Source organism: Penaeus vannamei, chromosome 42 (genome assembly GCF_042767895.1).
Source record: "Penaeus vannamei isolate JL-2024 chromosome 42, ASM4276789v1, whole genome shotgun sequence".
Lineage (NCBI taxonomy): Eukaryota > Metazoa > Arthropoda > Malacostraca > Decapoda > Penaeidae > Penaeus > Penaeus vannamei.
Window position 1 is genome coordinate 25,851,341 of NC_091590.1, and position 8,943 is coordinate 25,860,283.

An 8,943-nucleotide genomic window follows, 5' to 3' on the forward strand; every position below is an offset into this window, starting at 1 on the left:
TTTTTTAAAATAAAAATTCCAAAAATACAATACATGAAAAAAATTAACTTATAAACAAAATTGCGGTTGTAATAATTGATAAATACATGTACAACAGGCATTTAATAATAATAAAATCAAACATAAATGCAACACCAATAATATTTTCAACAATATTTACTTCCAAACAAACATTCTTAACATGTAATGAATATGAGCATCTTCCTCATGAACGATCCAACCTATTATAAGGCAGGACCTTTCCTTCATGCAACATGTTTAATATGTGATTATTTGTGTGAATATCGATTGCAGAAATTGTTATTTGTTATGATAAGCTAGTATTTGAGACTTGTTCATTGACACGTGTTTAGTCTACCTTTGCCTACAGTTTGTTTCAACATATTTGTATTGTACGGACTGTAAAACAATGATTACTCGTGATACTTTGAGATATTTTCTGTCAAAAAAAAAAAAATAATAAATAAAGCGTTGCCAAAAAGACCGGAATACCAGTTTGGTAGTTAGGTGTTTATACAGCGAATAAGGCCTATATTTGTGTGTCTCAGTATTTATACAGCGAATAAGGCCTATATTTGTGTGTATCAGTACGCATAGAGTCCATTTCTGTGTGACACAGTCCAAGGCTCGGCCGTGTAGGTCTCCCCGAGGCAAGAGCAAAGTAAAGTATAATGAAAAGAAATGGATTGGAGTGGAGTTGAGTTGAGTTGAGTGGTTGTTAGTGCCCCCCCCCCCCTCGTTCTTTCAATTTTTGATGTTTTGCGTGTTCCTCGTCGTGTGTATTGATCAAGTTAGTTAGTTAGTTAGTTGTTCCTTGTGTGTTTGTTTTGTTAGTGATGAGGTGTTTAACGTGAAAGAAAGAGGCAGTTCGTGTCCGTCCGTATTGTTTGGTGGGGGTGGGGAAAAGTGTTTGTTTGTTTGGTTGCTTTCATGCTTGTAAGAGTTTGTGTGGTATGTAATAAAGTTTGTGAATTTGGTGCGCTGCTTCAAAGTTAATGTTTGTGTCAACAAGGTTGTTTGCGGTCTTGTGCACGATTGTAAGTTTGTGTATGTGGCTGGCTGTCTTCGTGGCTGGAACAGGTAGATAGGTAGAGCCTCCATTCATTCATCCATGCATGTTTATTTGCTGTTGTATGTGGCTTATATTAGCAGGTGTAATTGTATGTAATAAAGGTGGCGGCTTTTCGAGGTTCAGCGTTGTAAGGCGCAGTGTGGGTGTCCGTTAAAGATGAGTTTTTTTGTGCTCTGTGTTTGACTAGGGGAATGTGTGTGCCACTATTAGAATGTGTGTTTGAGGATAGGAATGTTTCTGAGTATGAGAGTGTTTGTTTGAGTATGTGAATGTGTGTTTGAAAATGTGAATGTGTGTTTGAGAATGTGAATGTGTGTGTGGGGAGAACCACCGTACACTCACTGGCAAATGTAAAGTGCGAAAAGAGGCAATTACGACAATTGAACAAGAGAAAAAAGCAAAGCACATACAACAAATGCAGCGTCCATACAGTGAAGTAGCCAAGCAAGCTGCTGGTGCAGCAATAAAAATATTTTTATATTTACTGGCGATTTTCGGCTGTGGCTGTTGATTAGGATGATATCAGGACCTGATTCCCTGTAAAGATTTGAGAGCTCCTTTCTTCGTTGTGGTGTCCAGGATGGTGCATTATGTTCGATAATTTTCAGCCTATTCATCGTCAAGTGTTTCTTTTTGAGTTTTATGTTCTGATTGGGGAGCTGCTTTGTCTTCGTTTCTTATGCACTGTATTTTATTTGTTTCTATGATCATTTCCGGTGTTATTTCTATTGTTCCTTCATGTAGATGTTTTTTACTTCTTTCTTCTCTGTCTTCCGAGCTATATTCAGGGTTAGAGTAATGGTACTTAATAATTCCTTCTTTAATCAGCTTTCCAAGCTGTCTTCTGTCCATATTTCTGTATTTCTTGGGGTCACGTGCATATAGTTCTAGGCCAAGGGCGTGTGGGTCGGTGGGGATACCTCCGTGTAGGATCTTGAATTGGGGTCTCGGTCGAGAGAGAGATTGAGACTTACACATATGTGGGAGTGAGTCCTTTTTTATCTGGCGTGATTCGCGTTGCGGTTTGGGTCGAGCACCATTGTTTTCTTCGAGACGAGGAGTGTCAGGTTTTGTTCTTGTGTGTTTGTCTCTTGACTGTGTTTGTGAGGGGTTAGGTGTCACTGCAATTTCAATTTCGTTGTCTGTTTCCATATCAGCAACTGCTTTGTCGAGGGCTCTGATGTCCGATGTCTCGCTGCAGTTGCTGTCGGCTGAAGAAGAAAAGAATCTTTCCCACTTGTTTGCTTCAGGCAGGATGATTTTAAATATTGCTGCTGAGTCAACGTCGTTTGGTACGTTCACTGCTGGTAGTTTTGCTTGTTGAAGCATATGAGCCTGGTTTCCCAAGGTTGATAAGGTGGGCATGGAGGAGAATTACCATAACCTGGGATGAAATGTCGTCTGGGAGTTTTAAGACTTGTTGGTTGTTGTTTGCTTTTATTGCTGCACCAGCAGCTTGCTTGGCTACTTCACTGTATGGACGCTGCATTTGTTGTATGTGCTTTGCTTTTTTCTAAATGAACTTAACGATGGAGTGGCTATAGCAATAAAACGTAATATCAAACACAAAATAATAGACAATTTTGACGAAGAATTCCTGGCAGTTGAATTAGAAACAACGTTGGGACCCATAATAATCGCCATTTGCTACCTACCACCAAGAAGACCTTATGCCCCCTATGGAGACGTCTCTCGCCTCCTCGGATACAGCAAACCTGTATATCTTATGGGGGATTTCAACGCAAGACATCGTATTCTTGGGAACGGGAATAACAACGCAGTCGGCCACACCTTGGCCACTCTAGTAAACAGAATGACCATCCTCGGACCCGATTTCCCAACATACATCACAAACATGGGTGCAACAACACCAGATTTGGTAGTGGGGAATAAGCATGCCAACTTAAATTTCCATCTTGAACCTGGCAGGGCCTCTACAAGTGACCACCTCCCAATAGAGGCCATAATCAACAAAAGTCATAAACAAATCCCAACCACCAAGAGATACATACAAAGAGGCAGACAGGAACAAATACAAAAACTTGCTAATGAATACGACCATCCCTAATCTTAATGAATGCCCAATCGAGTACATTGACCAAGAAACAGACCAATGGTTCGAAGACGTTCTTTCTGCCAAAAGAGCAAGCATACTGAGAAACTCCTTCAAAACAAAGCCACACCCTCTGTCATCACCTGAGCTGGAAGCCCTCAAGAGAGAGTACAACAACATCCGAGAGACGGCAGGAAGAGCTGGATGGAGTAAAACCCTAAAGCAAAGATACGGTAACATCAGAGAGGAAAGGAGGGAAATCAACAACCGATTATTTAATGAGAAATGGGAACAGATAACGACGACAGTATCGAACAACATAAAGGACCCAAGTCAATTCTGGCAAAACATAAAAAGATACACCGGAAATAACAAAATAAAATCGCTATACCTATAGAACCCCTTAAATTAAAAGATCTTTGATGAAAAAGAAAAAGCTGAGCTGCACAGGAATTTCTGGAGTAAAACTTTCCAAATTACACCTGAGGAAAACCAGTCCTTTGACCAGATGCACGAAAGAAACATCAGTACATAAATATATAATAACAGAGGCAGATTAATCCCAGACACCTCAGTAGACCTAAATAAGCTAAACAACACTACAAGCCTCGTTGAACCAATCACGTCAGGCGAGGTTGCCAAAACCATCAAGTTTTTGAAAAATAAAGCTCCAGGAGAAAGCACTATAAACAAAAGTGATTTGCAAAATCTCCCACTTGTAATGATCAATAGACTTGCCAACATGCATCACTTGCTGCAGAATACTTTCCAAAAAAATTCAAAGAAGCCGTCATCACCCTCATCCCCAAGCCTGGCAAAGCCCCAAACAGGGTGAAACATTTCAGACCAATTTCTCTTCTGGAAGTGCCAGGAAAAATCTTTGAAAAAAATAATAAACAAAAGATTACTAAGGCATCTCGAAGACACAAACTACCTAAATCAAAGACAATATGGTTTCAGAAGAAGCAGAGGTACAACCATTGCCATTGCCCTTGCATACGAAGAGATATCCCAAGCATTGGCCATAAACAAACGGTGCAACATCATCCTGAGAGATATCTCCAAAGCCTTCGATAAGGTGTGGCATGACAGTCTAAGATCACGTATACTAGTGGCAGACTTTCCGAGCCCATTCTCCAAGCTACTAAGCAGCTTCCTCAGTGAAAGGAAAGCAAAAATAAGATCTGAGCACATCACAGGGGAAGCATTTGACCTAAAGAGTGGAGTGCCACAAGGCAGTGCTATATCTCCTACTCTCTTCATAATGTACAATTCACACATCCCACCACCAATCCCGAACGCAAATTACATTTGCCATGCCGACGACATAACGCAAATAGTAACCCATTACAGCAAATCAAGAAACATCGTGGCAGTACATACTGAAGGAGCAATAGCCCCAATAAATAGATTCGAATATCAGTGGAAAATTCAAACCAACACCACAAAATTCCAGATAATATCAGCCGCAAAAATCAAACCAACACCATTGATAATCAACAGAAGGGAAATTATGCCCTCCCAACACGACAGTATCCTCGATCTAACTATTACCGGGCGAGGCATAATAACCCATGTAAAACAAAAGATAAACCAAGCAAAAGATATGCTAGCAAAATGCAAACAGTTCACTAGCTGCCATGAAAGGGTTAAGATACAACTCTACAAAAGCCTTATCAGACCGATCCTGGAATATCCACCGATTCCTCTCAACACACTCTCAAAAAGCAGACTTCTCACTCTTCAAGCCATACAGAATAAGGCTTTAATATGGGCAGCAGGTGTCTGATACCCCAACATTCCACCTACTCAGCACCTACATGAATATTTCATCAAACCCATACACATACGTATACAAGAACTAGCAAATAAAACATGGGGAAGACTGGAGACACTGGAGGACACCCTCTTTAACAACTTACAAAACAACACCGAATTTATTCCTCCTAATCAATCACATAAATGGTGGCCAAGAGGCCTGCCACTAAAAGACAAAGAAATCATGCCACTCTACTCGACGTAACATTCGTCAACACAACGCACAACCACATATACTGGCAGACGAGTCTGATGACAGTATCTGAGAAACTTTATAAACTGTTAAACTGTAAATATGTAAATATTATTGCAACTAATCGGTAATTAAACTTACACATAGTAAATATGTGAAAACACAAACAACAATTAAAACGAGAAACTGTCTCCGTGAATCTCCCCAAAGGTCTCCTTACCGTGTATGTTAGAGCATACGCGATGTAAGGAGACACGGGGGAGGAGGAGCCAGTCACTCCTCGGCCAATCAGCGCCCAGGCTCGCTAGACACACAAGTGTGTGTCTACCGATACTCGGCGCGAGGGGTCGACGGGGACGAATCAATTCACCAACTCGCTAGATTTCGGCAGTTCGAGTGTGCGGATGGAGCGTACCAAGGTAACAACGTCCGTACAACGAGCCGAAGGAATCTAGAAAACGAACGAGATGGAACTGATTTACGGAGAAAAAGAAAAGAAAAAAAACTCCTCTCCACTGCATGTCTTCTCTTGGGGGTTCTGCAAGTCATGCAGGGGAATGGAGTTCTGTGGCCGAAGGGCGCCTGCGAATTTCTCTGGTCAGGCACCGATTATTTTTTCAAGGTTGCCGCTGGGCTGTAGGGTGTTGGAGTAATTGTGGAGCATCCTGTGTGTTGAAACGCTGCATCCGGTCGTTTGTTGTCGCGTCTTCACCCTTCTCTATCTCTTCATTCGATTTTCTGCTTCTTTGGGGCTTGCACAGTAGATGTGGTACTGCTGGACAGGGATCAGGTGATCAGGCACACATAAAATTATAATAATAATAATAATAATAATAATAATAATAATAAATTGTTCCACATATAACTCTTATTATGCAACAAGGCATAACCCCTAATCACTTAGATTAATCCATGTATGACAATACATGAATCCTGACTCCTGGCATATGTACATATACATATATATTTATTAAACTTAATATTGCGAAAACGACCACGGGATCTTGCCCCGGAAGTTTGCGGGTATGAGCAAACTAAAACCTGAAACCCAGCAATCTTCCTTAATTTCTATCTTTCCCTTCCCTGTGTATCTTAGTTTTCTTCCAGACTCACTCTGCAGTCTGTCTTTAGCTTTAGCCTAGCACGATTGATTCACTTTGCCCGCCTCGGCCCGCCTACTGGTCTTGGGTTCGTCAACACGAAATTATTTCAAGGACTGAACATTTTACAAACTTGCTACGGACTCTGACTCGATTGCCTGTGATTATGGGATTGCACTCGTGCAATTGCATAAGGCAGACACGCGAGTCAGAGGACGAGCAGGATGGAGATGTTCTACGGAAAAAGGAAGAAGAGGGAAAAAAATAGCCTATTATGTTATGATATGTTTTCCCAATTCTTCACTTGGGTCGTCAATCCCCGCCTTCAATCTCACTGTCTCCCCCGGATAACATAATTGCATCTTGTTCGTGCGTGTGCACGTATTTATATATGTATGTGTGTATGTATATTTATATATGTATACACGTATGTATATGGATATGTGCGACATCACACCCACTCGATGGTCTCCTTATGTTATCCACCCCCTTACTTCTTTCACTAATCCTCACCCTGTTTCTCTCTACTCTCGCTTCCTTCCTCTCTTTATATTTCCGATTGATTCCGACCCAAGTATCTCCTACCATCCCTTCCCTGTTCTATTCTTTGTTTATATTACAATTTTGTGCTTTGTTCACCATGTTTTGTTCACCATGTTTATGTTACCATTCTCTTTCTTCGTCCCCTCCCATTCGCTAAGTCAGACAGAATTCATTCCCCCCTGCGATGTTTACTTATGTCAATTTATTCTTTTATCCAATTATCCATGTCATCATCTCACCCACTCACCTCACCCCATCCCCCATCCCTCTTTCTCTATCTAGCCGATCTCCCCTTCGTCACCCCCTTTGTCACCATCTATTTCGAACTGCGCTGGAACTCCCCACCTCTTCAATCTGTTTGCCTTTGTTTGCAGCAATCAAAAACCAATATAAAAATATAAAATAAATAAATCTAATTTTAAAAATCCTATAGGTCCACGTTTCACGTAGAATTAATCATTATTAATATTGTTATTTAATAAAATAAATAACAAAATAAAACAATAAAATGTAAAATTAACTAAAAATAATTTCATATAATATCGAATCTTCTAACGTGTCCAAACCAAGAAAAATTGGGGAAAAATTAAAGTGTTAATGAAAATGGAAATTTCAAAACAATGAAATTAAAAAAAGGAAAGTGACGCCACCTACTGAACCAGTCAGTCAGTCACCCTATGTGACCTCACCTGATTTCCCTATCTTGTTTTATTTCCTTGTTTAATGCTACTCATATCAAATGTTACTATTGTTGCTGACATAATATATATATATATATATATATATATATATATATATATATATATATATATATATATATATGTATATATATATATATATATATATATATATATATATATATATTATATATATATATATATATATATATATATATATATATATATATATATATATATATATATATATATATATATATATATATATATATGTATGTATGTATATATATATATATATATATATATATATATATATATATATATATATATATATATATATATATATATATAAATATATATACAAAAGAGATGAAGAGAATGGGAATATGAGTGAGAAAAATTATAATTAAAACTAATATTATTCCTTTCTATATGCTTTTCATTATTTTTTTTTCTTATTTTATATGATTATTGTCGTATTATCTTCATTTTTAGAATTATCATTATTATCTCCATTAATATTACTCATAATTAATTTTTCATAAGCATTATCTTTTCTATCATTTTCATACCAACTTTTTTCAGGTGCTTGGGTGAACGTTCTCACAAGTATCATTACATTTATAATAAGTTTTCTTTACTATTACTATTATCCTCAAGGCTATGACTTTGTAATTCGTATCCCATTTATCATTATCAAAATCATTCATATGATTATCATTGTAGTAAGAATAATAAGAATCATGACTTTTATCACAAGTATTATCAATATTATCATTATTAATATCAATGGTATCATTATTTTTAGTATTTTTACTATCAATATAATCCTTATTATCATCATAATTATTATCAGAAATATCATGTTTAACAATATCTGTATTTTTTTTCCTTTATTGGTGATATTGTCCTTTTTTCATAGTAACAATAACAAAAATATTAATAATAATATCAATAACACCAATAACAATAAAAGAGATAATAAAAACAATTATGATCATAATAATTAAGATTTTGATAAAAATTAGTAATATTATTCATTGCAATTATTTTTATTGTTATTGTAATTATAATTATAACTATCGGGATCATTAACAATGATGATAATAACCATGATGATAATTATAACAATCATGATCATTCATAATTATCATTCTGGCTATCATTATTGTTATTAGATTCATTATTGCTGTTACTATCATTGTTTGATTTTTAAAATCATTATGATATTATTGAAGCTTCTATCATTGTAAAATTCTTTATTAACACTGTTTTTATTATTACTATTTTCCGTATCATTATTACTATTATTTACAATTATCATTATCATCGTAATTATGTAGTACTATCTTTATTGTAAAGCACTATTACCATTATCATTATGCATCATTTCATTATGTATTGTTCTGTGTATCATCATCATTATTAGGTTTGCAACTAGCTTTCCAAAGACTGAGTCTGGTGCGACGAATGAATGAAAAGAGGAA